The sequence below is a fragment of the Hypanus sabinus genome, chromosome 13 (genome assembly GCF_030144855.1).
Source record: "Hypanus sabinus isolate sHypSab1 chromosome 13, sHypSab1.hap1, whole genome shotgun sequence".
In the NCBI taxonomy this organism is placed as follows: domain Eukaryota; kingdom Metazoa; phylum Chordata; class Chondrichthyes; order Myliobatiformes; family Dasyatidae; genus Hypanus; species Hypanus sabinus.
Window position 1 is genome coordinate 532,122 of NC_082718.1, and position 15,572 is coordinate 547,693.

A 15,572-nucleotide genomic window follows, 5' to 3' on the forward strand; every position below is an offset into this window, starting at 1 on the left:
ATGCTTGGAAATGGGAGAGATGTTATTACAGTCATGATAATCCAATAACTAAAGAAAAGACAAGTGAATCTGCAGATGCTGGAAATAAATAAAAGCACAAAATGCTGGCAGAACTCAGCAGGCCAGACAGCATCTACGGGAGGAGGTAGTGATGACGTTTCGGGCCGAAACCCTTCATCAGGAGTGAAGTAGCATGGGATGGTTGAGGGTGGGGGGGGATAAGGAGTGGGGGGAGGGGTGAAGTAGAGAGCTGGGAAGTGATAGGCTGGAGGGAAATGGGCTGGGGGAAGGTGGAGAATTATGCCTATCACTTCCCAGCTCTCTACTTCACCCCTCCCCCCACTCCTTATCCCCCCCCACCCTCGACCATCCCATGCTACTTCACTCCTGATGAAGGGTTTCGGCCCGAAACGTCGTCACTACCTCCTCCCGTAGATGCTGTCTGGCCTGCTGAGTTCTGCCAGCATTTTGTGTTTTTAACTAAAGAAAACAGATCTGTGCCTCAACTTTACAATTTTTAATCTTTACAATTGTGCATCTTGCTAATACATTTTCAAAATGCTGTTTTGCTCCATTTCAAAATAACTTTTTTCCTCAGTTGTTTTCTTCTTCTCCCTTCTTCTATTCATCAACTTTTTATTTTATTTTAATTTATTTCATTTTATTTTATTTAGAGATACAGTGTGCTGTACACCCTTTTGGACCTTTGAGCTGTGCTGCCCCAGCAACACTTGATTAAATCATAGCCTAATCACAGGACAATTTACAATATCCAATTCACCTGTCAACTGGTATGTCTTTGGACTATGGGAGTAAACTGGAGCGTACTGGAGAAAGCCCATACATTCCACAGGGAGGATGTATAGATTACTCAGAGATGGTATCGGAACTGAACTCCAAACCCTGAGTTGTGATAACATCGTGCTAATCACTACGGTACTATGGCATACCTCTTCTTTTGCATTTTGCATTTGAAGCTTCCCTTTCTTCACACATTTCTCCCCTCTTACCATTGGCTGTCATCTTTCAAATGCCCGGTGATTTTAGAATAGTTTCCATATATGTAAGGGACAGAGAGGAAAAAACAAGAAACTTGTGTTTCATCAACTTGAGTTCAGAAGCTTGGAAACTACTGGTATCTTTTATTAAGTAAGTGAATATCGGAGACTGGTAAAATAATAACCATAATATGATTGGGCAGAGTTTACAGGGTTTTATGTAAGGCAAATAATATCTGGAAAGTCTGTTAGTATTTTTGAGGCTGCAGCTGGTAGAATAGATAGCAGGGAAACAATGGATGTGGTTAACTGAATTTTTAAAAGGACTTTGATGAAGTACCTCATAATACATTAGAGAACATGTAACAGGGTTACACTGTGGCATGGATTGAGGACTGATGAAAAGAAAAAGGGAAATACTATACATAAACAGCCAAGAATTTGGCAGACGGAATATATTACAGAACATTGTAAAGCTGTTCATATTGGTAGAAAAAGTATAAAAGCAGAGTATTTTAAAATGTTGAGATGGAAAGAAGTTACATGCACAAAATACCGGAGGAACTTAGCAGGCCAGGCAGCATCTATGGAAAAGAGTACTGTTGACATTTCAGGCCAAGAACCTTCATAAGTCCTGATGAAAGGTCTCAACCTGAAATGTCGACTGCACTCTTTTCCATAGATGCTGCCTGGCCTGTTGAGTTCCTCCAGCATTTTGTGTGCGTTGCTTGTATTTCCAACATCTGCAGATTTTCTCTTGTTTGTGAATGGAAAGCAGGTGGTAGCCCGAGAGACTTTATGTTCCAATACATAAATCACTGGAAGTTAATGTCTAGGCAAGGGAAATAAGGAAAATACTATATGGCTTTTTAATGCAAGAAGAAATGAGGACAAGAATAAGAAGAGTCTTCTTGCAAATATACTGGGCATTATATACAGGTGTGGTCTGTTCTCTTAAACAAAGGTATAATTGCGAGAATGGGAATGTGATAAAGGTTCATCAGATTGATTCCTAAGAGAATAAGCAGATCAGGCATGTATGTTTAGAAGAATGAGAAGTGATCTTGTGGAAATTTACTTATTTTTCACAAACTTATGAAGCTTGAGAATTGTAGTTTAGTTTAGCTATTGACATATTTATTCACTGGGAGCCTCAGTGGGGATACCATTAGCAGGAATCCAATGGCAAACTTTCAAGCAGTGTTGATCTAGTTCACCAAAGGTATGTGAGATCATCAGGGTCTCTCTTCCCGCCATCACGGACACTTACACTACAAGCTGCATCCGCAAAGGAAACAGCATTATGAAGGACCCCATGCACCCCTCATGCAATCTCTTCTCCCTCCTGCCATCTGGGAAAAGACTCCAAAGCATTCGGGCTCTCACGACCAGACTATGTAACAGTTTCTTCCCCCAAGCTATTATACTCCTCAATACCCGAAGCCTGGACTGCCTCCTTGCCCTTCTGTCCTGTTTATTATTTATTGTAATGCCTGCACTGTTTTTGTGCACTTTATGCAGTCCTGTGTAGGTCTGTAGTCCAGTGTAGCTTTCTCTGTGTTGTTTTTTTTTATTTTTACGTAGTTCAGTCTAGTTTTTGTACTGTGTCATCTAACACCATGGTCCTGAAAAACGTTTCATTTTTACTATGTACGGTACCAGCACTTATGGTCGAAATGACAATAAAAGTGACTTGACTTGACTTGAAATCCAATTTCGAGGCAATGTTTCCACTCCTCTGTTTTGTGTCTCATCTCTCTCCTGTAAACAAACTGAAAAAAAGATATATTAACTTGGGAAAATATTGCCCCTCCTATTTACATTAGGTGGCTGTACTTCCATTTATAGATGGTTGTTCAATGCCTGATTATCTGTAACATCCACCCAATGTAGTTTAGTTTATACAGTTGTTATTTATAATTCTGAAACTGTTAATCTAGCAGTACTAATCACTTAGCTGTTTCTACCAACAGGATTTTAAGACAGGAGATCAGTGGAATCCCTGGACAAATGGTGCAGTGGGCTACAATTCCGGTAGATCGCAGAAGGTGACAGCACCAGGCCCACTGATGCAATTATTTCAATTGGAGAGCTGATTTTGCCATTTATTTTCATTGCCCTGATAACCCTTTATAGCATGGAAGATTTTGAAGTAGTTTGGCACCCAAAATGTTGAGAGTGTGTGGTTATGGTTCCTGAATAATGCGTCAGTATCTAGTACTTGTCAGAGGGTTACAAATGTTTAGAATTCTCTCTCCTGGAGGGTTTCAATATTTTGAATCTATTGAGTGCTACTTGGATAAATTTTGATTCATTAGGCAAAGGTTAATGTCAAATTCAGTGTTATATGCACAAATGCACAATGCACAGGTGCAATGTAAAACATTTTTGCATTAACATCATAGGCATGAAGGAGGACAAGGTAAAAGGTCAACCATAGTTTCTTACATGATGAGCTAGTATTCACTTCTATTTATATCTCTTATATTCTGGTGGGAGAATCAAGGAATCATACCTCCAGACTTATGTTGAGCAAGAAGTTACCAATAAAATTATCACTGTGATAAAGGAAATATAAATTTATTAATTACATAAGTGCCCAAAATTCCACATTTGTTTCGATCACCATAGTAACTTCAGTAAAACCTCTAGAGAAACTGTGCAAATGTTTAAAGTTAGTAAACCACGTTGTTTCTCCAGAAAAAAATCAGTCAATTTTCTTTTAAATATTTACTTTCCCTTCAGTGGCCTCCTAATTCTTCTTTTACTTCTTCATGCCCACTTCTGCATTCACAGAAGCATCCTGAATTTTAGCTTATAATTCCAAAAGGAGGAGTACGAGGGTAAGTCATTTTTCATTCTGAAAATTAAATCATATGGAAGAGTTACTAAGCATTACAGTGTCTAACATCACCTACCAAAGCCTCAGTAGGAAATTCATAAAATGAATAGCTAACAGTTCAGTTTGAGCCCACAGTACCATTTGACCAGGGATTCAAATGATATCTTGCCTTAAAAACCTGTTGGGAGAAGAAGCTTAGTGATTGGTACTAAGGGACTTCCAGGAGACTCCCAGCCACCCTGATGACCATATCTGCACAAGGTGCATTGAGATGCAGCTCCTTAGAGACCATGTTAGGGAACTGGATCTGCAGCTCTATGACCTTTGACTTGTTAGGGAAACTGAGGCAGTGATAGACAGAAGCTACAGGGAAGTAGTCACACATGTCTACCGGGTGACAGTCAGGAGAGGGAAGAAGGAATATCAGATAGTGGAGAGCACCACTGTGGTTGTCCCCCTTAACAATAAGTATTCAATTCTGACTACTGTTGGGAGTGGGGGAGGGGAATCTACTTGGGGAAAGCAACAGTATCCCCGATTCTTGGCACTGAGTCAGCCCTGTGGCTCAGAAGGGTAGGGAACTGAAGAGGAAGGCAGCAGTTTTATGGGACTCTATAGTCGGGTGGACAGATGGGCGGTTCTGTGGATGCAAAAAGAAAACATGGATGGTAATTTGCCTCCTAGGTGCCGGGGTCTGAGATGTTTCTGGACGGGTCCACAATATTCTGGAAAGGGATGCTCAGCAGCCAGTAGTTGAGGTACATACTGGTACCAACAACATAAAGAGAAAAAGAGGAGGTCCTGAAAAAGGAAAATAGGCAGTTAAGAAGGAAGTTGAGAAGCAAGATCTGAAGGATAATGATCTTGGAATTGCTGCATGTGCCACACAACAATGAAGAAGGGGATAGAATGAGATGGCAGATAAATGTGTGGCTGAAGAATTGGAGCAAGAGGCAATGATTCAGATTTCTGGATCTTTGGGACCTCTTTTGGGCAGATGGAATATCTACAAAAGGGACAGGTTGCATTTGAATCTGAGGGAGACCAATATGCTTGCGAGCAGATTTAATAGAGCTGTTTGGAGTGGCTTAAACTAATATGGCAGGGGAATGGGAACCAGCTGAATGTAAGGAAGAACAAGCCAATGAATAGGTACAACTGTGGACAGAGCAAAGAGTTAAATTGTACCACAGAGGCAAAATTAAAAAGGGTGAAGAATGCAGGACTGGAAGTGCTGTATTTAAATGCACAAAGTTTTCAAAATAAGGTGGACAAGGTTGGTCGGTATGACATTGCAGGCACACTGAGTTGTGGCTGAAAGAAGGCCATAGTTAGGAGCTAAACATCAAGCGATATACTTTGTATTGTAAGGACAGGCAGGAAGGCAAAGGCGGTGGTGTGGTTTTGTTGGTAAGAGATGGAATTACATCTTTAGAAAGAGGAAATGTAGGGTCAGAAAATTGAATCTTTGTGGGTGGAGTTAAGAGATTGCAAGGTAAAATAAAAACACTATGGGAGTCATATATAGGCCTCCAAATAGTAACCAAGATGTGGGGTTGAGATGTCAAAGGGAACTGGAAAAAGCATGTAATAAGGGTAATGGCACGATTGTAACAGGTACTTCAATATACAAGGGGATTGGGAAAATCATGTTGGTGTCAGATCGCAAGAGAGGGAATTTGTTGAATACATATAAGATGGCTTTTTTGAGCAGCTTGTGCTTTAGCCTACTCAGGAAAAGGCTATCTTAGATTGGGTGTGGTGTAATAACCTAGATCTTACTAGGTTAATGTAAAGGAACCTTTAGAGGCAGTGATCATAATACAATTGAATTCATACTGGGGAGCTTGAGAGGAGAAGCATGCGTCAGATCTATCAGTATTACAGTTGGGTAAAGGAAATTACAGAGGCACGAGAAAGGAGCTTGCCTGGATGGACTGGAGGAGGATACTGGCAAGGATGATGGCAGAGAAGAGATGGCTGAAGAATAATTCACAAGGTGCAGGATATTGTCCTGTTTATTGTAATGCCTGCACTCTTTTGTGCACTTTATGCAGTCCTGGGTAGGTCTGTAGTCTAGTGTAGTTGTTGTGTGTTTTTTTTTCTCTGTTGTTTTTTTATGTAGTTCAGTCTAGTTTTTGTAGTGTGTCATGTAATACTATGGTGCTGAAAAACGTTGTCTCATTTGTACTATGTATTGTACCAGCAGTTATGGTCGAAATGACAATAAAAGTGACCTGACTTGACTTGACTTGAGATATATTCCACAGAAGAAGAAGTTCTCAGATAGCGAGTGTAGGTAACTGTGGCTGACAAGGGAAGTTAAGGACTCCATAAAGGCAAAGAAAAGGGCATATATAAAATGTAAAATGGAATGATTAGGAAGCTTTGAAAATCCAAAAAAAAGCAACTAAAAGGCCATAAGAAGGGAAAAGATAAAATATGGCAGCAAACTAGCCAATAGTATAAAGCAAGATACCAAAAGTTTTTTTGAGCTACATAAAGAATAAAAGGGAGGTGAGAATTGATATTGGACCACCTGAAAATGATATTGCTGAGGTAGTAATGGGTGACAAAGAAATGGCAGATGAACTTAATAGGTACTTTGCATCAGTTTTCACTGTGGAAGACACTAGCAGTGTGCCAGGGGTCTGTGAGTGTTAGGGAGTAGAATCTATGCTGTTCAACTGGATGGAGTGTTCACTAGGCAAATTCAAAGGCAGATAAGTCACCTGGGCCAGATAAACTACATTCCAGAGTCCCGAGAGAGGTTGCTGAAGAGATTACAAATGCATTGGTCATGACCTTTCAAGAATCACTTGATTCTGGCATGGTCCCAGTAGACTGGAAGATTGCAAATGTCACTCCACTCTTTAAGAAGGCAAGAAGGCAAAAAAAAGGAAATTACAGGCCAGTTAGCCTAACCTTAGTGGTTGGAAAGTGTTGGAGTCTATTATTAAGGATGAGGTTTTGAGACTAAAAGAAGTCAAAGTCAGCATGGTTTATGTAAGGGGAAATCTCGCCTGACAAATCTGTTAGAGTTCTTCAAGGAAGTAATAAGTAGGGTGTACAAAGGAGAGGCAGTGGATGTCATTTACTTAGATTTCCAGAAGGCATTTGATAAGGTGCTACACATGAGGCTGCTTAACAAGATATGCCAAATTCCTATGGCATTTCAGGAAAGATAGCAGAATGGCTGACAGGGAGGAGACAGCAATTGGGAGTAAAAGGGGCCTTTTCTGGTGGCTGCCAGTGATTAGTGGTGTTCCTCAGAGGTTAGTAGTGGGACCACTGCTTTTCATATTGTTTGTCAATTATTTAAGTAATGGAATTAATGGCTTTGTGGCAAAGTTTGCGGATGATACAAAAATGGGTGGAGAGGTAGGTAGTACTGAGGAAGCAATGTGATTGTAGCAGGACTTAAGCAAATTAGAAGAATGGGCAAAAAGTTGCCAGATAGAATATAGTGTTGGGAAATGTATGATAATGTATTTTGGTAAAAGGAACAATAGTGCAGACTATCATCTAAATGGGGAGAAGGTTCAAACTCCAGAAGTGCAGAGGGACTTAGGAATCCTGGTACAAGACTCCCAGAAGGTTAATTTAGAAGCTGCACCTGTGGTAAAGAAGGCAAATGCAGTGCTGACACTTATTTCAAGGAAATAAAATATAAAAATAGGGAGATAATGCTGAGCCTTTATAAGACACTAGTCAGGCAGCACTTGGAGTATTGTCAATAGTTTTAGGCTCCATATCTGAGAAATGATATGTTGTCTTTGGAGAGAGTCCAGAGAAGGTTTACGAGGATGATTCCAGGAATGAAGGGGTTAATAAACGAGGAGCGTTTGGCAGCTTTGGGTCTGTACTCACTAGAATTTAGAAGAATGTTGGGGGATCTTGTTGAAACCTACCGAATGTTGAAAGGATTAGATAGGGTGGATGTGGAGAAGATGTTTCCTGTGGTGGGGGTATCCAGAACTAGATGGCACAGACCACTTAGAACAGATGTAAGGAGGAATTTTTTAGCCAGAGAGTAGTGAACCTGTGGGATAGGAATGTTATAGCTATATAGGACCCTGGAGAGACCCCTCTTGGAGTACTGTGCTCATTTCTCGTCACCTCACTACAGGAAGGATGTGGAAACTATAGAAAGAGTGCAGAGGAGATTTACAAGAATGTTGCCTGGATTGGTTAAAATTTAAAGTCTGTTCTGAGCCTTATAGGCTCATCAGGCCTGTGCTTATGGCGGTTTCCGTGGTGTGAAGCAACTGAGAGTATGAGACTCCCCCCGGATAGGATGCCAGTCTATCATGAAGTTAACCCCCAGCATTTTGCCAGTACCCATTTTCAGCTGGGTGGACTGGAACAGTGTGTGGTTAAGTTCCTTGTTCAAGGACACAACATACTGTCTCTCTGGGGCTCGAACTTGCAACCTTCAGATCGCTAGTCCAACGCCTTAAGCCTGGATTAGGGAGCATGCCTTATGAGAATAGGTAGAATGAACTCGGCCTTTTCTCCTTGGAGTGGCAGAGGATGAGAGGTGACCTGATAGAGGTGTATAAGATAATGAGAGGCATTTATTGTGTGGATACTCAGAGGCTTTTTCCCAGGGATGAAATGGCTGCTACAGGAGGGCACATGCTTAAGATGTTTAGGAGTAGGTTCAGAGGAGATGTCAGGGGTAAGTTTTTTTACATAGAGAGTGGTGAGTGTGTGGGATGAGCTGCCGGGGACAGTGGTGGAGGCAGATACGATAGGGTCTGTTAAGAGACTCCTGGAGCTTGGAAAGATAGAGGGCTATGGGTAACCCTTGGTAATTTCTAAAGTTCATGCTTGGCACAGCATCGTGGGCCTAAGAGCCTGTATTGTGCTGTAAGTTTTCTATGTTTCTAAGTTAATAGCCCATGGTATAACAGGAAAGTTACTGGCATGGCTAGAGCATTGCCTAATTGGTAGAAGGCAGCAAGAGGGAATAAAAGGATCCTTTTCTGGTTGGCTGCCAGTGACTAGTGATGTTCTGCAGAGGTCAGTGTTGGGACCACTTCTTTTTATATTGTATATCAATGATTTAGATGATAAAATAGATGGTTTTATTGCCATGTTTGCAGATGATACGAAGATTGGTGAAGGGTAGGTAGTTTTGAGGAAGCAGGTAGGCTGCGGAAGGACTTAGATTAGGAGAATGGGCAAGAGAGTGGCAAATGAAATACAATATGAAAAATGTATGGTCATGCACTTTGTTAGTAGAATAAATGTGCAGTAGAATAAATAGTGGGGAGAAAATCCAAAAATCTGAGATTCAAAGGAACTTGGGAGTCCTTGTGCAGAACACCCTAAATTGGTGTTGAGGAATTGGTGGTGAGGAAGGCAAATGCAATGCCTTCATTGAAATGCATTCATTTCAAGAGGTCTAGAATGAATAGAAGGGCTGGGATGTGATGCTGAGGGTTTATAAGGCACTGGTGAGGCCTCACCTTGAGTGTTGTGGATCATTCTCGGTCCTAATCTATAAAAGATGTGCTGGCATTAGAGAGTGTTCAGAGGAGGCTGATTCCGGGAATGAAAAGGTTTCAGCACCTAAGTTACAGGGAAAGGCTGAACAAGTTAGATCTTTATTCTTTGGAGCATAGAAGGTTGAGGAGGGACTTGATAGAGGTATTTAAAATAATGAGGGGGATAGATTGAGTTGACGTGGATAGGCTTTTTCCATTGACAGTAGGGGAGATTCAAACAAGAGGACATGATTTGAAAGTTAGGGGGCAAAAGTTTAAGGGTAACACGAGGGGGAATTTCTTTACCCAGAGAGTGGTAGCTGTGTAAAATGAGCTTCCAGTAGAAGTGGTGGATGCAGGTTCGGTATTGTCATTTAAAGTCAAATTGGATAGGTATATGGACAGGAAAGGAATGAAGGGTTATGGGCTGAGTGCGGGCCAGTGGGACAAGGTGAGTGTAAGCATTGGCACGGACTAGAAGGGCCGAGATGGCCTGATTCCATGCTGTAATGGTTATACGGTTATCATACCAGGAACGTATGATGACTCTTGAGTCTGTAGTTGCTGGAATTCAGAAGGATGACAGGGGATCTTATTAAAACCTTTCGAATGTTGACATGATCTTTCCCATGGTGGGGGAATCAGAGACAAGAAAGCACAGCCTTAACATAGAGAGATGTCAAACAGAGATGCGGACAAACTTCTTACGCCAGTAGGCAGTGAATTTGCGGAATTTATTACCACAGGCAGCTGTGGATGCCAGGTCGTTGGGGTATTTAAAGCAGAGGTAGAAAGGTTCTTGATTGGGCAGGGCATCAAAGTTTATGGGGAGAAGGCTGGAGAGTAGTGCTGAGGGGGGAGAAAGGATCAGACAGATAGACATACTTTATTGATCCTGAGGGAAATTGGGTTTCGTTATAGCCGCACCAACCAAGAATAGTGAAGCCCATAAATAATTAAATAATAATAGGTTAATCATGCCAAGTGGAAAGAAGTCCAGGACCAGCCTATTGGCTCAGGGTGTCTGACACTCCGAGGGAGGAGTTGTAAAGTTTGATGGCCACAGGGAGGAATGACTTCCTACGACGTTCAGTGTTACATATCAGCCATAATTAGATGGCGGAGCACACTTGAAGGGCCAAGTGGCCTAATTCTGCCCCTAAGTCTTATGGTCTATACATCTCGCTACTGTATTTCGCAGTTATTTTAATTGCTGGGCTGGTGTCCGAGTTGCTATGGGAACAGTCCCGGAAGGATAGTCCGATTGAGAAGTTTTGGTTCCGGGTGGCGGTGCTGATGTGGCTGTTGTTTGTTCGAAAGTGGCGGAATTGAGCTGGAAGATCACCGAAGGAAGGTTCGGGTACCGTTGCCCAGTCTCCTGACTGTCGGCAGCAGACCCACGGAATCTACAGATCGGCTTCCTGCCAAGGACGGGACGGAAGCTTGGCGACTGGCCTGAGAGCGGAGTCCGGTAAAACTTTGGGAGGGGCGGCGGGCCCGACAATAGACAGTTTATCCTAGAGGGTGGGAGAGTGGGTCATCCAGCTGTGGAGGTGGGTGAGGAACGTGGTCATCCAGAGCTGGGGGAGGGTGTCGTCATCAACTTACTGCGGGAGGGGGTCATTCAGAGACGATTGGCGGGGTGGGTTTGTGTTTGGGTGGGTTGTGTGTGAGGAACGTGATCATGCACAGACCGAGGGGGAATGTGGTCATCCACAGACTAGGGTGGTGAGGTACGTGGTGATCCACAGACCGGAAGGGGGGGGGGGTGTTATTTGATATCTAGATATTTGGACACCGTGGGGCTGCTGGGGCAGAGTGGTCATTCACAGACTGTGGCGGGGAGGGGTAGTGTCATCCAGAGTTTGCTGGGTGGGAATTGCTATCCAGAAACTGGGGTTGGAAGTGAAAGGTGGTTCACCTAGAAACCCGAATTTGGTGTTGCAGGGAATCTTGCTTGTGACAAGTCTGGTGGGTGACCCCTCTATCAGACTGTTGGAGTACTTGCCAGGAGAGTGGGTCTCACAGGCACATGAGGCACAAGCTCCCCTATTTGGCCTAATTTGGATGGGGGGGGGGATCTAGGATAGCCCAGATTGCCAAGTCTGTGATGTGGTTCTGTCAGATAGTATAGCCTAGGAACGGTTAACTGTGCAGAGTTCTGAACTTGGGTATTGTGGGAGTGGTTAATCAGAATCTGGAATGGAGATGACCAAATTTGATACCAAAACTGTTGTGATTATATGTACAGGGTGACCATTAGTCACCTCAGTACTGCAGCCTAGAGCTTGAACTTTAGGAGGGGCTGGTCATCTTGACATCAGAACCTGGGGGCTGTGTGTGGTTTTCAAGGCAGACGTAGAAAGTCCATGGAGAATTTGACAGGTGACATGAGGTATGATGAGAATTTCAGACAGCTTTAAACATGTACACCAGATGCTCAATGGTTACTGGTAGAAGTAGTAGAAGGATACTAGAGCCCAAGTTGATGTCCCTTTGATAATAGATCCTATGACTGATGGCAAAGGAGATCACAAAGATGCCAGTGATTGTGAGTGTCCTGAATTCCAGAGTCCCTGGAGGTTGTGGGACCACCCTGCTACAGAACCTGGAATGCAGAGGTGTACAATGTTGAGCTTAGCTATCAGTGGGGAGCATGCCTCCCAAATATCAGAACTGGGAATTAGGTTCTGTTTTGTGGGATAACTGAGATACTTGTGCTCTGGTGGAGGGGATGGACACCAGAACAAGAGGAATAGGTCGGTATGGGTGTATGAAGTCACAGCAATACCAGAGCCTTGGAGAACCGAGATATTGAGTTCAACCCACAGAGTAAGCTTGCATGCAGAGAGTGGGTGCACCTAGCACTCGGAGGGGATGTGAATCATTTGGATATCAGACCCTGGAATTTTGGGGACTGCTAGAATGTTGGGTATGAGAAAAGTCCAGAACCTGGGTAATAAGAAGGGTCAGTTGTGTCTTGTTGACAAACTACGCAGTAATGTTGGCTGAGTGATTTTGGTAGCTGTGGTCTTTGCTACCTCTCATTGTTCTCCAGCTGCTGACCTGCATCAGGGTTGCTGTACTGTTGGTCTTTTTGAGCTCTGTCAGTTCTGACGATCCCAGTGGTGTCATCATTTATGTTTATAGTATATCTTTCGTCTCCCTGTATACCTGACACCACTAAAAACCAACGCTAGTGTATGGGGAAACAGTTATGTTCACTGGACAACAAAGATTTTGCTTCCTGAATACCTTTAGGTGTATCTTATGAATTTTGGGCTGCTGATAATGAAAATCACAATGAAGTTTCCCTATCACACACCATTTTTTAAAATAAACTTATATTTATTATTTCAATTCATGGTTCAAGTCAATTAAAATGTTGCCTACAATGTAAGCTGGAAAGTTTCCTATCTGTGCGGGCATGCTTAGGTGGCGTGGCTGCTGCATAGCAGGACAGGTTTGAAGAATAATTATTTGGTTCAGGACTGTAAGGATAAATTTGCTATCACCAGGCACAAAAATTTCTGTGAAGGAATTTGATATTTGAGACAGATACTTCTCAGAATAACTGATGCCAAGATTAAGGAAAGCATTTCTGTTGGTCCACAAATCAAACAGGTCATCAATAACAGGCAATTTGAAGAATTTCTAGTGGGACCGGAGAAAACCACATGGAAGGTATTCAAAGAAGTTGTTGAAATTTTTCTCGGCATCTGCAGAGCACCAAACTGCATGCAGTTGGTTGAAAGAATGCTTCAAGCATATAAAACCATGAAATGCAACATGTCACTAAGGATTCATTTTCTGCATTCTCATTTAGACTTCTTCCCTGCAAATCTTGGTGCTGTTAGTGACGAGCATGGTGAAAGGTTTCACCAGGACATTGCAGTCATGGAGAAAAGATACCAGGGCAACTGGAATCCATCAATGCTGGCGCATTATTGTTGGACACTTAAGCGAGAAGCCTCAGACACTGAGTACAAATGAAAATCATTAACAAAATATCTTTAACTTAGTTGAATTATTGCAAGCATCAGCATCATTATGCAATTAAACACATTATATTCAATACATATTAATTTGTTGTTTCTCCAAATTCCTACGTAGAACAATACAGCATAGTACAGGCCTTTTGGCTCACAATGTTGTGCTGACCATTAAACCCTGCCTCCCATATAACCCCCCACCTTAAGTTCCTCCATATACCTGTCTAGTGATACAAGTATTCTGAAATTATATTTGTGTTCATCTTCAAACAGTCTATCATAAACAAAAAAAAAATTCTGAGGAAGCAACACTTTTGAAAACATTTGTTGTCCAGTGTTATCTAGAATTGCTGGAATTGGGGGAGTCCAATGGGTAGGATAAGAGAAAAAAGCAAAAGCAGATTTCTATTTAAATTGTGGTTGTGGGAATTGCTTAGACCCTGTGAATCTTATCTGTAAGTCGGTGTACAAACCTTTGTACATCAGATTGAAACACAAACCATCATGGTTTTGGCTGGAATATCTTGCTAATAATGTGCACATTTTATGTGGGTTAGTTCTTTAGTTGCAATATTTGTGGTTGTTACTACAGCAGGTTCAATGTTCAAAGTACAAGAATTTTGTGATTCTTCACCAGGTGCAGCAGGGATTGAGAGTTCAAATTCCACCATGGTACAATGTGAAAATCTAATCTGCAATTTTGCACTTTTTTGAGCTATAAATATAAATTCCAAGCTGGTTCATTAATTTCATTGACCAGAACATTAATGTGGCTTAAAAACTATTATAACTCACCAATCACAAATACTTTAAGAAGTCCCACTGTTTTAAAGCACACTCTTTCAATCCAATCTGCATTCTTAAATTACAGCATATGGGGATCCCCAACATATGTGCTGTAGGTGAAATATGAAACCCCCCCACCTCGCATGTTTGCATTCCTGTCGGTCCCTTTACATCTCCTGAGGAAAAAAAATGGCAGAAGGAATATAATGTAGAAAGATTAGGTCATCCACTTCAGTAGAAAAAAATTAAAAAGGTAATTTTATTTTAATGGTGATAGATTGGAAGGTGTCAGTGTTCAGAGAGACCTAGACACTATTTTACTGTAAATCTGGGTTCAATAAACAATAGAGAAGGCAAGCATGATGATGACCTTTAATACAAGTACAGGAGTAGTGGTACCTTGTATAGGGTTGTGGTGAGACTGCATCTGGGATATTCCAAGCAGTCCAATTCACTTGCCTAAGAAAGGGTCTAATTGCGAGAGAGAAAGATCAGTGTATGCTCATCAAATTGATTCCAGAGGAGGTGACTTTATTGTAAAAGAAGTGAAGCAAACTAAGAGTGTACTCCTGAAGTTGGAAGAATGAAAATTTATACTGAAATATACAAATTTCTTATGGGGTTTGACAGCATAGACGTAGAGTTGATGCTTTCCTTGGCTATGGTGTCTAGTTCAACTTCAAATTTATGGTCATCTGACTGTAAATATATACAACCACATGGAACAACGTTCATCCAGACTACAGTGTATCCGCAAAATATATATCACATATAGCATGTAAACCAAAATATTACCATAATTCATGAAATATAATTCAAAATTCAAGTAGTGCACAGAACAAATGAACAGTACAGTAAACAGCTCACTGTCCTGGTGGTGAGACCTTGGTGGTGGCAGGGTATTTGCTAGTCTCACAGCCTGAGGGGAAAAATGCCGTTACCTAGTCTTGCAGTCCTAGTTCTGATATTCTTGTACCTCCTTCCTGATGGTAGTGGGTCAAGGAGATTGAGGGCTGGGTGGTAGGGATCCTCAGCAATGCTTCTGACCTCTTTTCTGCAAAGCAAATGTCACAAATAAGGGAGAAAGGAGACCAGTGATCCTCTCAGTTGTTTTTACTATCCTCTGTAGGGTCTTGCTATTGCCTCACAGCTTCTGCATCACACAATGATGCAGACAGACAGGATACTTTCAATGGTGTTCTTTTAGAAAGTTGTTAGAATGAGGGCGGGGCACTTTTCTAACTCCTCTCTGGAGGCTAACCACTGTAATATCAGCAGTGAACTTGATGATACATTTTGAGCTAGATCTGGCAGTGCTGTTGTGAGTTAGCAGCAGGTTGAGCACACAGCCCTGGAGGGCACCAGTGCTCAACACGATGGAGTTTGAGATGTTGCTGCCAACTCGTGCTGACTGGGTTCTTTCCATCAAGAAGACCAAGATCCAGTTACAGAAAGAGTTGTT

General features: G+C 42.0%; 1 protein-coding gene across 2 annotated transcripts in view; it reads left to right on the plus strand.

Annotated features, from left to right (window-relative positions):
* The first annotated feature begins 10,428 nt into the window (after window positions 1-10,428).
* The window catches only part of LOC132403566 (golgin subfamily B member 1-like), a 206,314-nt gene continuing 201,170 nt past the window's right edge, over window positions 10,429-15,572 (plus strand). Inside the window, exon 1 of one of the 2 annotated variants that reach the window (XM_059986962.1) lies at window positions 10,429-10,803. The gene's annotated coding sequence lies outside the window, so the exon portion shown is untranslated. The remainder of the gene's footprint in view (window positions 10,804-15,572) is intronic. The other variant, XM_059986960.1, reaches the window with a different exon arrangement.